The sequence below is a fragment of the Symphalangus syndactylus genome, chromosome 5 (assembly GCF_028878055.3).
Source record: "Symphalangus syndactylus isolate Jambi chromosome 5, NHGRI_mSymSyn1-v2.1_pri, whole genome shotgun sequence".
Lineage (NCBI taxonomy): Eukaryota > Metazoa > Chordata > Mammalia > Primates > Hylobatidae > Symphalangus > Symphalangus syndactylus.
Genome location: NC_072427.2, coordinates 61388001 through 61407325, shown reverse-complemented (window position 1 = coordinate 61407325; position 19325 = coordinate 61388001). Strand labels below are relative to the sequence as shown.

Below are 19325 nucleotides of genomic sequence, written 5' to 3'. Positions count from 1 at the left end.
ATTTGAATGTATCCTTTCTCCTCAAGTACATTATGCAGCTCCAAAGAAACTCATAAATTATAGACAAAGCAAAAGTTAAAATTAGATCTGAGTGTAGTGTAATGTCCAAAGGAAAGTATTTGAAAAGGTTACAAGCTGTCAAAAAACAATTTGTATGGTTAAAAGCCACACAGTCAGATGCTGTTAATGGACTATCTGCAATGATTATTTGGGCATTGGTTGCTTATTATGTCTCTGTGGCAACTAAGTGTGTTACTTTGGAAGCCAGAGAGACCTGGAATCCGGCACCTATGATACCGGAGACGTGTGTGGAGGAATGTGCTGTTCCACATCAAACAATCAATGCCTCTTCTTTCTCCAGATTTTCATAATTCCCCAACCCCTCCCAAATTGTCATTGGTGCTGACTGCAAAAATAAAGACTAGTTACTTCAGTGAAAGAATCATAAAGTCAATCATGTGGATAAAATTACTGAGCTATCCAGCCAGCTGGTCTCTATTTGGCTCCACTTTGGTTCATTAGTTTATGGGGCGAATTCACTCCATATTTAAGGAAAGCAGAAACAGCATCAAAACTAGTTTGTAATTAATTGCAGCTTTTTAGAAAGGAATGCATTTGCAAATTGAGAATATGCAATGTCAGGTCCTGCTTTCTGACTGTGTTGTGAACCTGTCTAAAATGTAACTTTCTTTTGTGTTTATGTTAACGCTGGGTACAGGTTATACACTTTTTCAGACGCTAACCATTACTATCTGATTTTAAGAATTTCTTTCGCACAACTTTAAAACTTTAATATATTATGGGTTGGCCAGAGCATGTGCATCTCCAAACAATATGAGACATTTGGATGCTTAGCAATATAATCTCAGCACCTATTTCATTGTATTGCCATGCAGGTGATTAGATGGGCCTGTGCAACTGTAGGCTGATGTTGAAATGACTGTACATCACAAAACACTGTGGTTTCCATGCTTGATTAATGGTAAAATGGCTAGTTTTAATTACTTGGGTATTTAGTAGACCCATAAATAACAAATACATGATTCTCTTCATTTGGAAAGCTTTTCTAAATGGACATAAAAGCAGTCAAGCAACTCTAGAACAGGGCTTCTATGCCGCTAGCTCGTCATAACAAGGGCCAGGGTAAATGCAAAGAACACAAAGTGCTTCAAAGAAAAGGAACCCAGTAGATCAGAGCACTGTCTAATGCTAACTCTCATAAACACAGAAAGGAAAAATCTGTTGAACAAAGAAGCCAAATGTCATAAATATGCCTTCCTGTGTCAAAGACTGGGAATTCTTGCTCACAGAGCACAACAGGCAAAGGCAAAACAGATCTTCACTTGGCTACTGATGATGGAAACAATCCGCCTCAGAGTCAGTCAAGCTACTGACAAAAACATTTGTCTGGAAGTGATGGGTATTTAGGATGTAAGCACTGTGGCTCAAGACTGAGCTCAAAATGTGTTTCGGGGGATGTCCAAGTACAGAAATCTCTACCAGATGCCATGAGACACCAAGGCCACAGAACACGCCATGACATTTGGACTACCTTTCTCATCCCCTATTTGTCTCCAAGTCCTGGATCATCTGAACTCGTAAGAAATTATCCATTAATTGAAAGTTAAAGAAGAGGTCAGAAATAGGTAAGTAGATCACCATAAAAATAAATTGGTTTCAAATTAGGGAGTTTTAATTTTCTCATTAGGCATTAGGAAACCAAGGCCCAGGGTAAAAATGTTGCAGTAACTTTCTCAGAATTACCTATTTGCTTAGCATACTTGGGATAATCTGCAGAGCATTTTACAAAATGTCTTTAATATATGATTTAACTAATTTCTCAAAAAAATATTGCAAGGTACGTAGGGAGAGTTTTATTTTCAAAATTTTACAGGTAAAGGGACTGAAATTCAGACAGATAAGTAATTTCCCCAAGACAACCCAGCTTGGGAGTCATGATCCCTTCAAGCTGGTTCTTTTTCACTCTGTGAACTTTCGATTATTCTAAATTGCCTCCAAATTTAAGTTCCTTTTTTTTCTCCATGTAGTAGTCAAGCATAATGAAAAGCTAAAGCATGAGGAAAGAAAGAAAAATGGGCAGAATTACCTGTGCATCTAATTCCACAGGTGATAGTTTTCTTAATTAAATACTGAATACCACCTCATCAGATTGGTGGAAGAGAAAAATCTAGAACTTTGGTAATGTTACTTCATAGAGGAGCCCCTCTTTGCACTCTTAGAACCTATTCTTCCTCTTCTTAGAGGACCCTCAACATTTCCTCTCAAAATCCCCTCAAAATTAATGCAGTCTCAAAAAAAGGAAAAATGAATTTTGCTTAAAAAAACAAAGACATAGGGCCCTAAGAAATGTATCACATCAGAAATGCAATTTTAATGGCCTAAGTTATATAAATGACACATAATAAGACATTATAATTACCTATTATTTACATGTGTGTTCTAAGAATTACTGAAAATTAATTGGGAGCAAGATTAACAATTTTAATCACTTTATGAAATATTCATGAGCATTCATAAAAACCACCAGACATTTCTTTAATGAATTAATGATATTTAATATCTTTTCACAGAATTTAAGGATGGAAAAACCCCATTAGATAATTCAGTGTATGTTTCTGAAGCTACTGTCAGTCTCCCTGCAGAAAGGGCTACCATACATTGTTCTTAGCTGACAGATCTACCCATAGTCATGCAAGCGATTCTTTTCTGCTTTTAATAATGAACCAGATTCTCCCATCACAGTCAATTGGACATGACAACAACAATAACAAAAATATTCTTGCAGATGGACAGCACTTATACTTTTCAAAACATACATTCTGGTCTCGGGGCAGGAAATCCATTGATTGTTTTTCATAGCCACTGTTAGGCCAGTCTGAGCTCTAGGTTTCAGGAACACCTAGACTCTTAGGGCAAGATTTGAAATTGCATCTGTTTGTAATGGAAATGAAAAAGAACTGAGATGAAATGGCTGCGGTCAGCAATCTGCAAATGGGGCACACACCATATATATACTGTGATGCTGAAATGTGCTCTTCTTTTTTTTAATTATTATATTTTAAGTTCTAGGGTACATGTGCTCTTCTTGTCTTAACTGGTTGTATCCTCCATCCACTCACTACACCTGCCCCCATAAACTTTCCTTAAATCCAGCAGGGATATACTAGTTGTAATAAGGACTAAAGTAAACAAACTAGATAATTGAATTTTAACAGTATGTCAAGGAAGTATTACTGACAAAATGAGAGGAGATAATAAATGAAAAGGGGATATTAAGAATAAAATTTTTAAAAGGCAAAGAAGAATCTGATGCATAATTTAAGCATGTGGGATACTCAGCAATGACTTACCTTTGGTATCCTCATCAAGATGTCTCCAAGACTATTCAGGGAGAGTGTACTTGGCTCTGTTTATGGAAATCTTGCTGGTTCTATTTCTGAGGGTGTTTTAGCGAACTTTTAGATAATCTTTTAATTTCTAGAGCTAGGTTCATGAGAATCAGCCACTCAGAATGCTATCACTTTTGAATGAGCTTGGAAATCTGATTTTTTAATATAAAAAGTGGAGGACAAGAACTGGGACTTACAAGAATCACCAAGCACAGACATTTAGTGAAAAACCTGAGCAGTCAGGGCTGTTACTAGCTATTAGCGTTATTACTTCTATAGTGGAAAGAGACATTTTCTCTTGCTGCGGAGTTAGAAAATGGGTAAACAGGTAAATTCTTGGAAGAATTGTATATTTTATCCTGATTTCATCCCATTATGACCTTTAAAATGCAGGTTAAAATTATAAAATTTTCATTATTTTGCATTTTCAAAATTATTTTAGATGGCTCTATCAAATACTTAAAAATTTAGTTTATGGCTTGAATAAGAAAGCATTGTGCAGGGATATTTGAAAACTAACAAAATGTGAAAACATAAGGAAAAAAATCATCTGGAATTTCTCCTACCCAGAGAGAATTGGTATTAATATTTGGGTGTACGTCTGTTATACATTTTTATGCGTGGAAATATGTTAAATGTATTAAAATTTTAAAGTAATATCTGGACTATTTAATGAAAATTCAGCCCATGTAGAAAGGTTTAAAACAGAAAGGACAAATCCCCTTTTCTGTACCGAGATAAGCAGCTTTAACAGTTTTTATTTTTCAATTATTCTGATAGTTACTCTTGTAAATGTAAATACTAAATGTTATCAATTTCTTTCTAGCTATATCAACTTTAGAAACACCTTATGACTTCTCATCAGTACATTTTTATCTCTAGGCTTGATTTCTGCTAATTTGTGTTATAATATTATCTTTATGACATTAAAGAATGTGTTTTATTATTTAATAACCTTAGGCAATATCTAATGATATGTGATTTTTGTTGATGTTTTGGTTATATTATTATCTTTACCTTTTCAGGTTTTAAGACATTTAATTCCATTATATAATTAAAATTAACTGTAACTAAGACTTCATGTTTTGTTTCTGAGTCTAACATTTTATAATTAATAAAATAGGCTTTATAATATCATGATTATGTGAATGTTATTTATTACAGAATCAAATAGCGTAAATAGATCCACAGAAGAAGAAGTATAATGAACCCGAAATCTCTAAACCCCTTTTAAGGAAAATATTCCTAGCATAATATATGAAGGTATGTCAGATATCTTTTTAAATTTTTTGAATTTTCTTCACTTCCTCTCATTCATATTCAGTTGATAGTGTTTCCTTTTATCTTAAGTCATCATCTAGCTTGTATTCCTTTTAATTTTTCTTGGACATCCTTCTTAATGAATGGTTTTTATGGGAGTGGCTTGAGTGGTAAGTTTTCTGAGTCTTGTCCGATTGATAATGTTTTTGCTTTTACGTATGAAAAGTATAGGTTCAAATGGTTTCTTCTCAGTTTGTTAGGGGAAGAATTGCTCCATTGTTTTGTAGCATTCAAAGGTAATTTCAACTATCGTCTTTTGTGCTAATCTTGCTTTTTTGTTTTTGTTTTTTTGTTTGTTTTTTAGATGGAGTCTCTCTTTCTTGCCCAGGCTGGAGTGGAGTGGTGCGATTTTGACTCACTGCAACCTCTACCTCCTGGGTTCAAGTGATTCTCCTGCCTCAGCCTCCCGAGTAGCTGGGACTACAGGCACCCACCACCATGCCCAGCTAATTTTTGTGTTTTTAGTAGAGATGGGGTTTCACCATATTGACCAAGCTGGTCTTAACTCCTGACCTCAAGTGATCTGCCCCTCTTTGGCCTCTCAAAGTGCTGGGATTACAGGCATGAGCCACTCCACTGAGACTGGCCTTTTAATCTTTTTTTAAAAATTCTTTCTTTTTTTTTTAAAAATTCTTATCTTTTTAAAAGTTATTTTAGTCACTCCTTTGCTCTTCTTTGCCTTTCAATTGCTTGTTAGATCTTTTTAGATAGATGTTGGATGGCCACATCTCTTAACATTTTACTCATATTTTCTTTTTTTTTTTTTTTTGCTGTTTGTCTAGGAAATTCCCTCAACTCTGTACTCTTGATTACCAATTTGTTTTATTGGCATCCTTGTATTATTTGGTGTGTATACTAAAGTTTCTAGTCTGTCATTCATATTTTTAATCTTTTTAATGTCTATGATAATGCAATATCTTCTATTGCTCTTTTCTTATTGAAGCCTAATTTGAATTTTATGCATATCCTAGCTTCTTTAGTCTCTCTGAGAAAATTAATTAGAAATTTTAAAAAGTATTTTTTGGGCTGGGCATGGTGGCTCATGCCTGTAATCCCAGTACTTTGGGAGGCCTAGGTAGGAGGATCACCTGAGCCCAGGGGATCGAGACCAGGCTAGGCAACACAGTAAGGCTCTGTTTGTACAAAAATTAAAAAAAAAAAACAGCCAGGCGTGGTGGTGAGCACCTGTAGTCCCAGCTACTAAGGAAGCTGAGGTGGGAGGATTGTTTGAGCCCAAGAGGTTAAGATTGCAGTGAGCCCTGATCACACCGCTGTACTCTAGCCTGGGTGACAGAGCAAGACCCTGTCTCAAAAAGAAAAAAGAAAAGTGACTTTTCCATTTCTTCAAAGGTCAGAATTTTGTTTGTTAATTTTGTCCTTCTCCTTTACACCACTGACTCTCCCCAAACGTTTGTTGCTCCCTGATCATCAGTTCATATTTGTGAATGATGGGCTAATTTAATTGATATAAATTAATTTAATTTAATTCACTCTGCAGTTGCATAGTCCATGACACACTTTAATACCATGATTTGGTCATATTTTCCTTAGTAAAGTCCAGGAGGAAACAGAATGGGAGAATGGAAGACAAAAGAAGGCAGCACTTCTAAAAGAACAAATAACTCAGTAGACACAGGTTACTTGGAACTGAAGTGGACTTGAAACTACAGGCAGAATACTGTATTTTACAAATGAGGAAATAGGTAGAAGGTTAAATTATTTGTTTAAAAACAGCAATTATGACTTTTGTTTCAATAATCATTTTTATAAAGAAAACACACTTTAATTTTCTTTGAAGCAACATTGACTTTGACTTGCATGTGGATTAATCTTTAGAGAAAGTAATCCCAAGGTGGCGAAATGCACTGGAGTTTTGTGTGTGGAACACAGGCTGTTTAAGCTGTTTCAGACACAAGTGAACTGATTTATTTTGCATAAATTTCTTAACCATTCTGACCTTCAGTTTCCCTATCTATAAAATGATTATTTAACAGTACTTACCTCCCAGGGCTGTTTAAGAACAAGTATGCAGGCATTCCTGAAAGAACAAATGATATTCTTAATAGAATAGTCAGTTGGGTGGTTACCAAATTTTTATTGAGTTTATTATTAGAGTATACTTATTCCTTTAATTGAAATACATAACTAGGAGAGTTATGGAAAACTGAATCACTTGGGAGGATAATGCAGCCTATAGAATATATGTACGATTCTGCAAAGTTTGGATGTTTAATCATTACCCTGAAATTGGAGCATGAAGAAAAGACAAATGAAATGTTCTGAGTAATGTTTTAGACTCTTGTTAATTTAGCAGATTGTGAGATGGGATTTTCTTTCTGTCTTGCAGTCTTGGTGGGGACCCAAAAGCTGAGGAAATCAGAGATAAGTGCTGCACATTCTAAGGAAAGGTGCAAGACATCTGCGTAAGACTAGCTTTTCTCTTCTAGTCTGTAGAAAATAATCCTACAAATTTTCAAAGGAAGAGAGTGGAATATGATTTTTAACAGCATGACTGAGATACAATTTATACACTATACAGTTCACCCATGTATAGTACATGCTTCAATGGCTTTTAATATATTCACAGTTGTGCAACCATCACAACAATAAATTTCAGAACAATTTTATTACCCCTGAAAAGAAGCTCCTCACCCCTTAGCCATCACCTTGCTGCTATGAACATTTGTGTACATGTTTTTGTGTCTACATATGTTTTCATTTTTCTGGGGTCCCTGTCTAGGTATGGAATTTTTTGATCACATGGTAACTGTATGTTTAACCTTTTGAGAAACTGCCAGACTGTTTTCCAAAGTGGCTGCATTACTTTACACTCCCACCATCAATGTATGAAGGTTCCCATGTTCTACACCCTGGTCAACATTTGCTATTATTTGTTCTATTGATGATACCCCTTCTGTTGAATGCAAAGTGGTATCTCATTGTGGATTTCATTTGCATTTTCAAGATGGCTGCTGACGTTGTAAATCTTTTCCTGTACTTATTATTCACTTGTATGTCTTCTTTGGAGAACTGTCTGTTCAGATCTCTTGCCCAGTTTTTAAATCGGGTTGTCACTTTGTCATAAAAGAAAGTTGGTGGTGTTCCTAGCTTCCCACAGCCATGTAAAATAGCTGTGAAAAGAAGACTGACATATCATTCCCTAATTAGGATCTTATGACCTTCTGAACCTCCCAGGTCCAGGACTGCCACTGAATTGGAAGCAGAGCCTGAGGAGACAGTCACAGTGAAAGCGGCTTGTATACTCCTAAAGTTCGAGGGGCATTGGTGATGAGCTTTCCTAAGGGCCATGTGGATATCTGAGTTTTGATGGCTAGAGCCTTTTAGAAGGGGCCCTGCCCATGAGTGATGCCTGACGGGGGCAGGAGTCCCTAGGGATGTAGCCCCAATTTAAAAGCTAAAGCAGAATCAAAAGTAGTTAGCCAGAGCATGTGTTACTTAGGCAGTGTGGGGGACAGTGCACAGGTCCCAGTCTGGAGCTCTCCAAAGAGCCCTCAAAGCAGTCCATGAGATAAAGAGTTTACTTTCACATGAGCACCAATCAAGAAAAACTTTGTCCTTTCTGTCTACCCTCCTCAGGGTACTCCACCAGCCCCCAACCTTGGAGGATCCAGAAACAGAAGAGGAGAAGTCGCAAGCAGAGAGTAGATACAAACAGCACTTGCTGCAATCATTTACCCGTTTGTGATTCTCTGGTTGCAAGCCAGTTGCTTGTGCTGGGGTAGGGAAAGGTGCTTTGAAATGGTTTGTTTTGATTTTTTTTTTTTTTTGTTACATATACAAATGTTTAATGATCCTTAATTTACAACATAGAGATATTTAAGGGAGATTGCTACAATATGAAATTTAAAAAGATATTTTGTTTCCCAGAGTTTAAGTCAAGCTTGTCCAACCTATGGCCTGGGAGCCTCATGTGGCCCAGGATGGCTTTGAATGTGACCCAACACCAGTTCCTAAAGTTTCTTAAAATATTATGAGGTTGTATTGCGATTTTTTCTTTTTTTTTTTTTACTTTTTTTTTTGTTTTTTATTATACTTTAGGTTTTAGGGTACATGTGCACAATGTGCACGTTTGTTACATATGTATCCATGTGCCATGTTGATTTCCTGCACCCATTAGCTCGTCATTTAGCATTAGGTGTATCTCCTAATGCTGTTCCTCCCTCCTCCCCCGACCCCACAACAGTCTCCGGAGTGTGATGTTCCCCTTCCTGTGTCCATGAGTTCTCATTGTTCAATTCCCACCTATGAGTGAGAACATGCGGTGTTTGGTTTTTTGTCCTTGCGATAGTTTACTGAGAATGATGTTTTCCAGTTTCATCCATGTCCCTACAAAGGACACGAACTCATCATTTTTTATGGCTGCATAGTATTCCATGGTGTATATGTGCCACATTTTCTTAATCCAGTCTATTGTTGTTGGACATTTGGGTTGGTTCCAACTCTTTGCTATTGTGAATAGTGCCGCAATAAACATACGTGTGCATGTGTCTTTATAGCAGCATGATTTATAGTCCTTTGGGTATATACCCAATAATGGGATGGCTGGGTCAAATGCTATTTCTAGTTCTAGATCCCTGAGGAATCGCCACACTGACTTCCACAATGGTTGAACTAGTTTACAGTCCCACCAACAGTGTAAAAGTGTTCTTATTTCTCCACATCCTCTCCAGCACCTGTTGTTTCCTGATTTTTAATGATGGCCATTCTAACTGGTGTGAGATGGTATCTCACTGTGGTTTTGATTTTCATTTCTCTGATGGCCAGTGATGATGAGCATTTCTTCATGTGTTTTTTGGCTGCATAAATGTCTTCTTTTCAGAAGTGTCTGTTCATGTCCTTTGCCCACTTTTTGATGGGGTTGTTTGTTTTTTTCTTGTAAATATGTTTGAGTTCATTGTAGATTCTGGATATTAGCCCTTTGTCAGATGAGTAGGTTGCAAAAATTTTCTCCCATTCTGTAGGTTGCCTGTTCACTCTGATGGTAGTTTCTTTTGCTGTGCAGAAGCTCTTTAGTTTAATTAGATCCCATTTGTCAATTTTGGCTTTTGTTGCCATTGCTTTTGGTGTTTTAGACATGAAGTCCTTGCCCACGCCTATGTCCTGAATGGTATTGCCTAGGTTTTCTGGTAGGATTTTAATGATTTTAGGTCTAACATTTAAGTCTTTAATCCATCTTGAATTAATTTTTGTATAAGGTGTAAGGAAGGGATCTAGTTTCAGCTTTCTACATATGGCTAGCCAGTTTTCCCAGCACCATTTATTAAATAGGGAATCCTTTCCCCATTTCTTGTTTTTGTCAGGTTTGTCAAACATCAGATAGTTGTAGATATGCGGCATCATTTCTGAGGGCTCTGTTCTGTTCCATTGATCTATGTCTCTGTTGTGGTACCAGTACCATGCTGTTTTGGTTACTGTAGCCTTGTAGTATAGTTTAAAGTCAGGTAGCGTGATGCCTCCAGCTTTGTTCTTTTGGCTTAGGATTGACTTGGCGATGAGGGCTCTTTTTTGGTTCCATATGAACTTTAAAGTAGTTTTTTCCAATTCTGTGAAGAAAGTCATTGGTAGCTTGATGGGGATGGCATTGAATCTATAAATTACCTTGGGCAGTATGGCCATTTTCACGATATTGATTCTTCCAACCCATGAGCGTGGAATGTTCTTCCATTTGTTTGTATCCTCTTTTATTTCATTGAGCAGTGGTTTGTAGTTCTCCTTGAAGAGGTCCTTCATATCCCTTGTAAGTTGGATTCCTAGGTATTTTATTCTCTTTGAAGCAATTGTGAATGGGAGTTCACTCATGATTTGGCTCTCTGTTTGTCTGTTATTGGTGTACAAGAATGCTTGTGATTTTTGTACATTGATTTTGTATCCTGAGACTTTGCTGAAGTTGCTAATCAGCTTAAGGAGATTTTGGGCTGAGACAATGGGGTTTTCTAGATATACAATCATGTCATCTGCAAACAGGGACAATTTGACTTCCTCTTTTCCTAATTGAATACCCTTTATTTCCTTCTCCTGCCTGATTGCTCTGGCCAGAACTTCCAGCACTATGTTGAATAGGAGCGGTGAGAGAGGGCATCCCTGTCTTGTGCCAGTTTTCAGAGGGAATGCTTCCAGTTTTTGCCCATTCAGTATGATATTGGCTGTGGGTTTGTGGTAGATAGCTCTTATTATTTTGAGATACGTCCCATCAATACCTAATTTATTGAGAGTTTTTAGCATGAAGGGTTGTTGAATTTTGTCAAAGGCCTTTTCTGCATCTATTGAGATAATCATGTGGTTTTTGTCTTTGGTTCTGTTTATATGCTGGATTACATCTATTGATTTGCGTATGTTGAACCAGCCTTGCATCCCAGGGATGAAGCCCACTTGATTATGGTGGATAAGCTTTTTGATGTGCTGCTGGATTCGGTTTGCCAGTATTTTATTGAGGATTTTTGCATCAATGTTCATCAAGTATATTGGTCTGAAATTCTCTTTTTTGGTTATGTCTCTGCCAGGCTTTGGTATCAGGACGATGCTGGCTTCATAAAATGTGTTAGGGAGGATTTGCTCTTTTTCTATCGATTGGAATAGTTTCAGAAGGAATGGTACCAGTTCCTCCTTGTACCTCTGGTAGAATTCAGCTGTGAATCCATCAGGTCCTGGACTCTTTTTGGTTGGTAAGCTATTGATTATTGCCACAATTTCAGAACCTGTTATTGGTCTATTCAGAGATTCAACTTCTTCCTGGTTTAGTCTTGGGAGGGTGTATTTGTCGAGGAATTTATCCATTTCTTCTAGATTTTCTAGTTTATTTGCATAGAGGTGTTTGTAGTATTCTCTGATGGTAGATTGTATTTCTGTGGGATCGGTGGTGATATCCCCTTTTTCGTTTTTTATTGCATCTATTTGATTCTTCTCTCTTTTCTTCTTGATTAGTCTTGCTAGCGGTCTATCAATTTTGTTGATCTTTTCAAAAAACCAGCTCCTGGATTCATTAATTTTTTGAAGGGTTTTTTGTGTCTCTATTTCCTTCAGTTCTGCTCTGATTTTAGTTATTTCTAGCCTTCTGCTAGCTTTTGAATGTGTTTGCTCTTGCTTTTCTAGTTCTTTTAATTGTGATGTTAGGGTGTCAATTTTGGATCTTTCCTGCTTTCTCTTGTGGGCATTTAGTGCTATAAATTTCCCTCTACACACTGCTTTGAACGTGTCCCAGAGATTCTGGTATGTTGTGTCTTTGTTCTCATTGGTTTCAAAGAACATCTTTATTTCTGCCTTCATTTCATTATGTACCCAATAGTCATTCAGGAGCAGGTTGTTCAGTTTCCATGTAGTTGAGCGGTTTTGAGTGAGTTTCTTAATCCTGAGCTCTAGTTTGATTGCATTGTGGTCTGAGAGACAGTTTGTTATAATTTCTGTTCTTTTACATTTGCTGAGGAGAGCTTTACTTCCAACTATGTGGTCAATTTTGGAATAGGTGTGGTGTGGTGCTGAAAAAAATGTACATTCTGTTGATTTGGGGTGGAGAGTTCTGTAGATGTCTATTAGGTCCACTTTATGTAGAGCTGAGTTCAATTCCTGGATATCCTTGTTAACTTTCTGTCTCGTTGATCTGTCTAATGTTGACAGTGGGGTGTTAAAATCTCCCATTATTATTGTGTGGGAGTTTAAGTCCCTTTGTAGGTCACTCAGGACTTGCTTTATGAATCTGGGTGCTCCTGTGTTGGGTGCATACATATTTAGGATAGTTAGCTCTTCTTGTTGAATTGATCCCTTTACCATTATGTAATGGCCTTCTTTGTCTCTTTTGATCTTTGTTGGTTTAAAGTCTATTTTATCAGAGACTAGGATTGCAACCCCTGCCTTTTTTTGTTTTCCAGTTGCTTGATAGATCTTCCTCCATCCCTTTATTTTGAGTCTATGTGTGTCTCTGCACGTGAGATGGGTTTCCTGAATACAGCACACTGATGAATCCTGACTCCTTATCCAGTTTGCCAGTCTGTGTCTTTTAATTGGAGCATTTAGCCCATTTACATTTATGGTTAATATTGTTATGTGTGAATCTGATCCTGTCATTATGATGTTAGTTGGTTATTTTGCTCGTTAGTTGCTGCAGTTTCTTCCTAGCCTTGATGGTCTTTACAATTTGGCGTGTTTTTGCAGTGGCTGGCACCGGTTGTTCCTTTCCATGTTTAGTGCTTCCTTCAGGAGCTCTTTTAGGGCAGGCCTGGTGGTGACAAAATCACTCAGCGTTTGCTTGTCTGTAAAGTATTTTATTTCTCCTTCACTTATGAAGCTTAGTTTGGCGGGATAGGAAATTCTGGGTTGAAAATTCTTTTCTTTAAGAATGTTGAATATCGGCCCCCACTCTCTTCTGGCTTGTAGAGTTTCTGCTGAGAGATCAGCTGTTAGTCTGATGGGCTTCCCTTTGTGGGTAACCCGACCTTTCTCTCTGGCTGCCCTTAACATTTTTTCCTTCATTTCAACTTTGGTGAATCTGACAATTATGTGTCTTGGAGTTGCTCTTCTCAAGGAGTATCTTTGTGGCGTTCTCTGTATTTCCAGAATCTGAATGTTGGCCTGCCTTGCTAGATTGGGGAAGTTCTCCTGGATAATATCTTGCAGAGTGTTTTCCAACTTGGTTCCATTCTCCCCATCATTTTCAGGTACACCAATCAGACGTAGGTTTGGTCTTTTCACATAGTCCCAAATTTATTGGAGGCTTTGTTCATTTCTTTTTATTCTTTTTTCTCTAAACTTCCCTTCTCTCTTCATTTCATTCATTTCGTCTTCCATCAGAGATACCCTTTCTTCCAGTTGATCGCATCTGCTACTGAGGCTTCTGCAATCTTCGCGTAGTTCTCGAAACTTGGCTTTCAGCTGCATCAGCTCCTTTAAGCCCTTCTCTCCATTGGTTATTCTAGTTATCCATTCTTCTAATTTTTTTTCAAAGTTTTTAACTTCTTTGCTATTGTTTTGAATTTCCTCTCGTAGCTCAGAGTAGTTTGATCGTCTGAAGCCTTCTTCTCTTAACTCGTCAAAGTCATCCTCCATCCAGCTTTGTTCCGTTGCTGGTGAGGAACTGCGTTCCTTTGGAGGAGGAGAGGTGCTCTGCTTTTTAGAGTTTCCAGTTTTTCTGCTCTGTTTTTTCCCCATCTTTGTGGTTTTATCTACTTTTTGTCTTTGATGATGGTGATGTACAGATGGGTTTTTGGTGTGGATGTCCTTTCTGTTTGTTAGTTTTCCTTCTACCAGACAGGACCCTCAGCTGCAGGTCTGTTGGAGTTTACTAGAGGTCCACTCCAGACCCTGTTTGGCTGGGTGTCAGCAGTGGTGGCTGCAGAACAGCGGATTTTTGTGAGACCACAAATTCAGCTGTCTGATAGTTCCTCTGAAAGTTTTGTCTCAGAGGAGTACCCGTTTGAATGAAGTGTCAGTCTGTCCCTACTGGGGGGGTGCCTCCCAGTTAGGCTGCTCAGGGGTGAGGGACCCACTTTAGGAGGCAGTCTGTCCGTTCTCAGATCTCCAGCTGCGTGCTGGGAGAACCACTACTCTCTTCAAAGCTGTCAGTCAGACAGGGACATTTAAGTTTGTGGAGGTTCCTGCTGAGTTTTTGTTTGTCTGTGCCCTGCCCCCAGAAGTGGAGCCTACAGAGGCAGGCAGGCCTCCTTGAGCTGTGGTGGGCTCCACCCAGTTCGAGCTTCCTGGCTGCTTTGTTTACCTAAGCAAGCCTGGGCAATGGCGGGCGCCCCTCCCCCAGCCTCGCTGCCGCCTTGCAGCTTGATCTCAGACTGCTGTGCTAGCAATCAGCAAGACTCTGTGGGCATAGGACCCTCCGAGCCAGGTGCGGGACACAATCTCCTAGTGTGCCGTTTTCCAGGCCCGTTGGAAAAGCGCAGTATTAGGATGGGACTGACCCGATATTCCAGGTGCCGTCTGTTTCCCCTTACTTTGACTAGGAAAGGGAACTCCCTGACCCCTCGCACTTCCCGAGTGAGGCAATGCCTCGCCCTGCTTCGGCTCGCGCACAGTGCGCTTCACCGACTGTCCTGAACCCACTGTTAGGCACTCCCTAGTGAGATGAAACCGGTACCTCAAGCAGAAATGCAGAAATCACCCGTCTTCTGTGTCGCTGGGGCTGGGAGCTGGAGACCGGAGCTGTTCCTATTCGGCCATCTTGGCTCCACCCCCGGTTTGTTTTGATTTAAATTGGATTGGATATTTTCACACCTGAAAATAATACTGTTCTAATACCCAAAAGTGACAATATAAAAGCTATAGGGAAACTTCCTGAGGTATTTTCCAAGAGAGCAGAAAGGAGGTCTAACAGAGAATTTCTTAAAATAGTGGTAGAGAAAAAGGAAACAAATTCTTGGTTGTATCCCATTGAAATTAGCCTGTTCACCTGCACACACATACATGTGTCTACATATTCTCACAGTGTTGCATTTTTTCCTAGGTTGATGAAATATCTTTAAGCTCTTTGGTCTATGCCTCATAAAAGATAGCAAAATGAAATTGTATGGAGTTTCCAATAACAGAACATATGGCAAAGATGGAGTCAAGCAATAGAACCCCAGTTTGTAACTGGCAAATTCAGCAGCAGAGTATATAGACCTATGGCTTGTACTTCTGTTCAGGGCTATTACAATATTAATATTGTAAATGACTCTAATAATTGACTGCTTAGCTTACATTATGTGATGAAGGATCTTCATTCTCCTGGGCAATCTCAGATCTTTTAATAATTATGGGTTTAATAAGTGGAATTATTTAGTCAACAAAATAGTTATTTGAAATAATAGCATATGTAGAAACAATTTTCCAAGTTCACATATTAATATAATAGTGTGTTAATTACAGAAAGCTGATTGTTTGGGTAGCACACTCCTAGATGCTGAAGTGTAGCAACAATGTGGGTCAGTCCCCGAGAGCCTGAACTCTTGCATTTTGGTCATGTCAAGCCCAAGATCAAGAGAAAGCTCATGTGCTAAAAAGCTTGGCATGACATCTTAGAGCCCCAGAGCACGGAGGCCCTTTACACAAACAGAACAAATCCTTTTCAGTGCTTTTAGACCTTAACAAACATGGGGTGATGTATAAAACTGCACTCCCCCCACTATAAGGCTAGCCCCCACCCTACAAACCCCTGAACTCTTTTCAGCATTTCTTAAATCTGTTCCATTGAACAATCTGCATTCATTGTAACAAATACAATCTCATTGAATTAGATTCTGAAGAGACTTTATAGTAGAGGAAAAAAGGAGACTGATCCTGTATTCTCTTTAGTTTAAACAAGGAACAGAGCACAGCAAATGAGAAATCTTGGGTGAGCTAAGTTCACTGGAATGGGTGGGGAGGGATGGGGAAGAGGAAGGGGGGAAATTGGAGAGACTTGTACTAGGTAAGGAATCTATTTCTAGGTGTCTCAGAAACAAAAAACCCCGTGTTAATGTCTGTGCTTTAATTACGTGACTGTTAGGTGTCACTGGGCACATTTTTATTTTTCTATTACAATGCAATACATTTCTTTGAATTTAAACTTCTTTCAATAGTAAGGTAAGGCTTGGAGTCAGAATCACCAAAATTATAAAGTGGGAGAGGAAAAACATGCCAGTAGCTATTGAAAGATGTAACAAAGATTTGACTAATCTGAATATTTATAGTTTGTAATAGCTTATTGGCCATCATATTCTGATAAACCTGCACTATCACCCAGGCACACATAATTCATTGCCTAGTATCATTATGATTATCTATGGCTGTCTCATTACTCAACCATTGCTTCAGTTGTATCAGGAGTAAAAATAATAAGCCATAAGCTTCCCTGTTGCTTAACCTAACAACAAATCATTCCAATTCCAAGCCCAATGTCTATTATTCAAAGCAAATTAGGATCATACAGACAGATTTCTTCTTCCTTCACTGGGGCAGCTGACCTCTCTCCCCTGAAGCTGTCGACCCATGCAAATGTTACATTTAGGAACTCATTCTTGATTTTCGGGAGTTACAATTCCCTAATAACTTAACAAGCAAAACATAGAGTTAGCTTTGCAATGCTTCAGCACACAAATTAGCTAGACAAATAAAAAGGATTAAAAAAATCTTGAAAATAGCACTTATCATCAGTCTCCCATTCAGAAATAATGAAGGGAGATGGTTTATACAGATTTAGTAATAAGACACGACATAAATGTAAATACAGCATGTTATGACCTTTCTTCTGGTGAACAATAAGCATTTTGTTCATTATTCAGAGCCTCTTTGTTTATAATGAATGTGGTGATGAATCGAAGTTATGACATCAATTAAATCACAAGTCTGTATTATTTTCAAACAGACAAAATGCAGATATTTTAAGGCAGGTAGGAAAAATGATGAGTTACTGTCTATTCTTGGTCTCTAAATGAGTTATACATATTCAAAAAAAGGAACATTAAAGATGCTTTACAAAGCCAGGATCATATATTACTTTTACTCTGAACAAAGATAACATTTGTAGAATGCCATTAGCAATAAATCTTTTAGATTTTTTCACTTAAAATCTTATGATCCCAATGGGAAGAATAGATAATCAGTAAATATAACTCTGATATCTGTCAGGAATTTGCCTGAATTAGAGCTGAACTATCTTGACAGGGAGATTGAGAAAAAAATTACCTTTGGTATTCTGATGAATGTATTTGAATTTTTCTTTAAAGGCATCACTAAAATAGAAACAAAAGTACTTACCTTGTCACAGTTGAAAAACACAGGATGTGTAGTACATAATTACCAATGATATAAGGCAAATATCCTTTGATAAAAAATACAGACCATAGAATCATTTCAAAGAATATTGAACTTGAATATGTTATAATAAAATATAAACTGTTTGGTATTATGCATTTCTCCTTTTTGTGATTTTGTAATTTCAATGTAAAAGAGAAATATGAATTAAAAATGTTTTATAAATTTTCTCTTTTCTTATCCAACCAATGGTTATGTAAGGAGAGAAAAAAAGAGGGGAGAGGATTTAAAGCATTCTGGAATAGTCTACATATTATGTCCAGAAAGACATGGTTCTTGTTGACTCTTTGGAGCATTGCAGTATCTAGCCCTGAATGTGATTTAGTTATGGAGTCACTATGTATTAAATACTCAGTGCAGAAGGGTTAATATCTTTCCATCACCTTGTTTCTCTGGAAAGAAAGGGCTCCCAGAAAGGGGGACTGTAATATGTTGAGGAATTCTTCTTGAGATGAGAGTTGCCTCGCTAACATCTCTGTGCACAACTCCCCCTGCTTTTCTCCTTAAAATATGCATTGCCCATGAACTGGAATAGAAGATGGCTCACTAGCTTCTCAGGGTCCTCTGGAAGCCATAAAAGGACAGTGGAATGTGGCAAGAGGAGTGCTGGTGGTGTCCACTTCAAAGAACCATCCTGTCTCTCAGATCAGTGTGTGGCTGGTACCAGAAAACGCCACTTAGAGTGAATCTATTCAAAATTGAAGTCAATCTTTTGTGGATAATAGTGGAAAATGGAAAGCTTTGGTTGAGCTTTATCTAAAAATAAAATAGAAAATAATGAAAAAAATTAAAAAAAAATGCTTACAATGAAAACGATTCTCTAGTCCTTAGAACAAATGAAGAATTAGCCAAATCATAATTTTTTCAATTATCTTCCCAGCATAATTTTAGGGTATTAAATTCTCCACTATGTACTTGACTTGAAGAGCATGCTCATAAAAAGAATCAATTGTGCAAAAATATTCCATGGCTTTTTAAATTTTCAAATGAGTTTTCCTAATTATTTGATTTTTAGCTTGTTCTCTTTTGAATCTCATTATCTTTTTCATTTTCCCTATTTTCAATTGTCTGACCTTGATAGAGCCACAAAATCTTTGCCTGTGACTTGAGCAAGTCTCCAATATCACTTGAATAAATTTTATCAAGTCCCTCATTTTGAAAAGATTTTCAGTTTAACTTTTTAGGTTTTTTTTCTATTTACATGGGAAGTTGTAACTATCAGATTGTTAGCAAGATTATAACTGATCGAGATGTTGATTTTGTGGATTAAGGTAGGCGCTATATTAATTGCAGAGGGGAGTTTGAGTTGGAACTAATTTTACAATTGGTCAGTTCACCAGTGAATATTTTCATGCTATGACAACTTTTGATTTCCTATGGGGGATTTCTTGATGAGGAATCAGATACCTGTGTCTATCTGACAATCTACTGAAGATCCAGAGAAAACAATGCAGGGCTGAATAATAGCTAAATAGCTAATATGTTTTTGAAAGTGAACTATGCTCTAAGCATTTAAACATTTGTGCCTCGGAATTGTCAGCATGCTATGTAAGAAGGAGGGGCATTTTGGCTTCAGATTGCTTATTTTATTCTTAAATTGCTTAGACTCCTTTGCTGCAGATTCGTTGTTCTATCCATCTATTACACATGCATATATGGGTGCTCACTGTCCATCAGACACTGTGCTAGGCCCTGGAGATATAGAGCTAGATCATGCATCTCTTCCCACAGAAAGCTCAGGATCTAGTAGGAGACACATCACTCTCTACTGTCCTAAGCAAACAGTACAGTAGAGATCTTAAA

General features: G+C 37.7%; 1 long non-coding RNA gene across 2 annotated transcripts in view; it reads right to left on the bottom strand.

Annotated features, from left to right (window-relative positions):
- LOC134736796 (uncharacterized) overlaps positions 1–14924 on the bottom strand; it is a 60696-nt gene extending 45772 nt beyond the window's left edge. The window contains exons 1-2 of one of the 2 annotated variants that reach the window (XR_010121079.1): positions 14827–14924; positions 6732–6768 (exon numbers count right to left, since the gene is read on the bottom strand). This is a non-coding gene — a long non-coding RNA (uncharacterized lncRNA). The remainder of the gene's footprint in view (positions 1–6731; positions 6769–14826) is intronic. The other variant, XR_010121078.1, reaches the window with a different exon arrangement.
- Positions 14925–19325: the final 4401 nt, after the last annotated feature.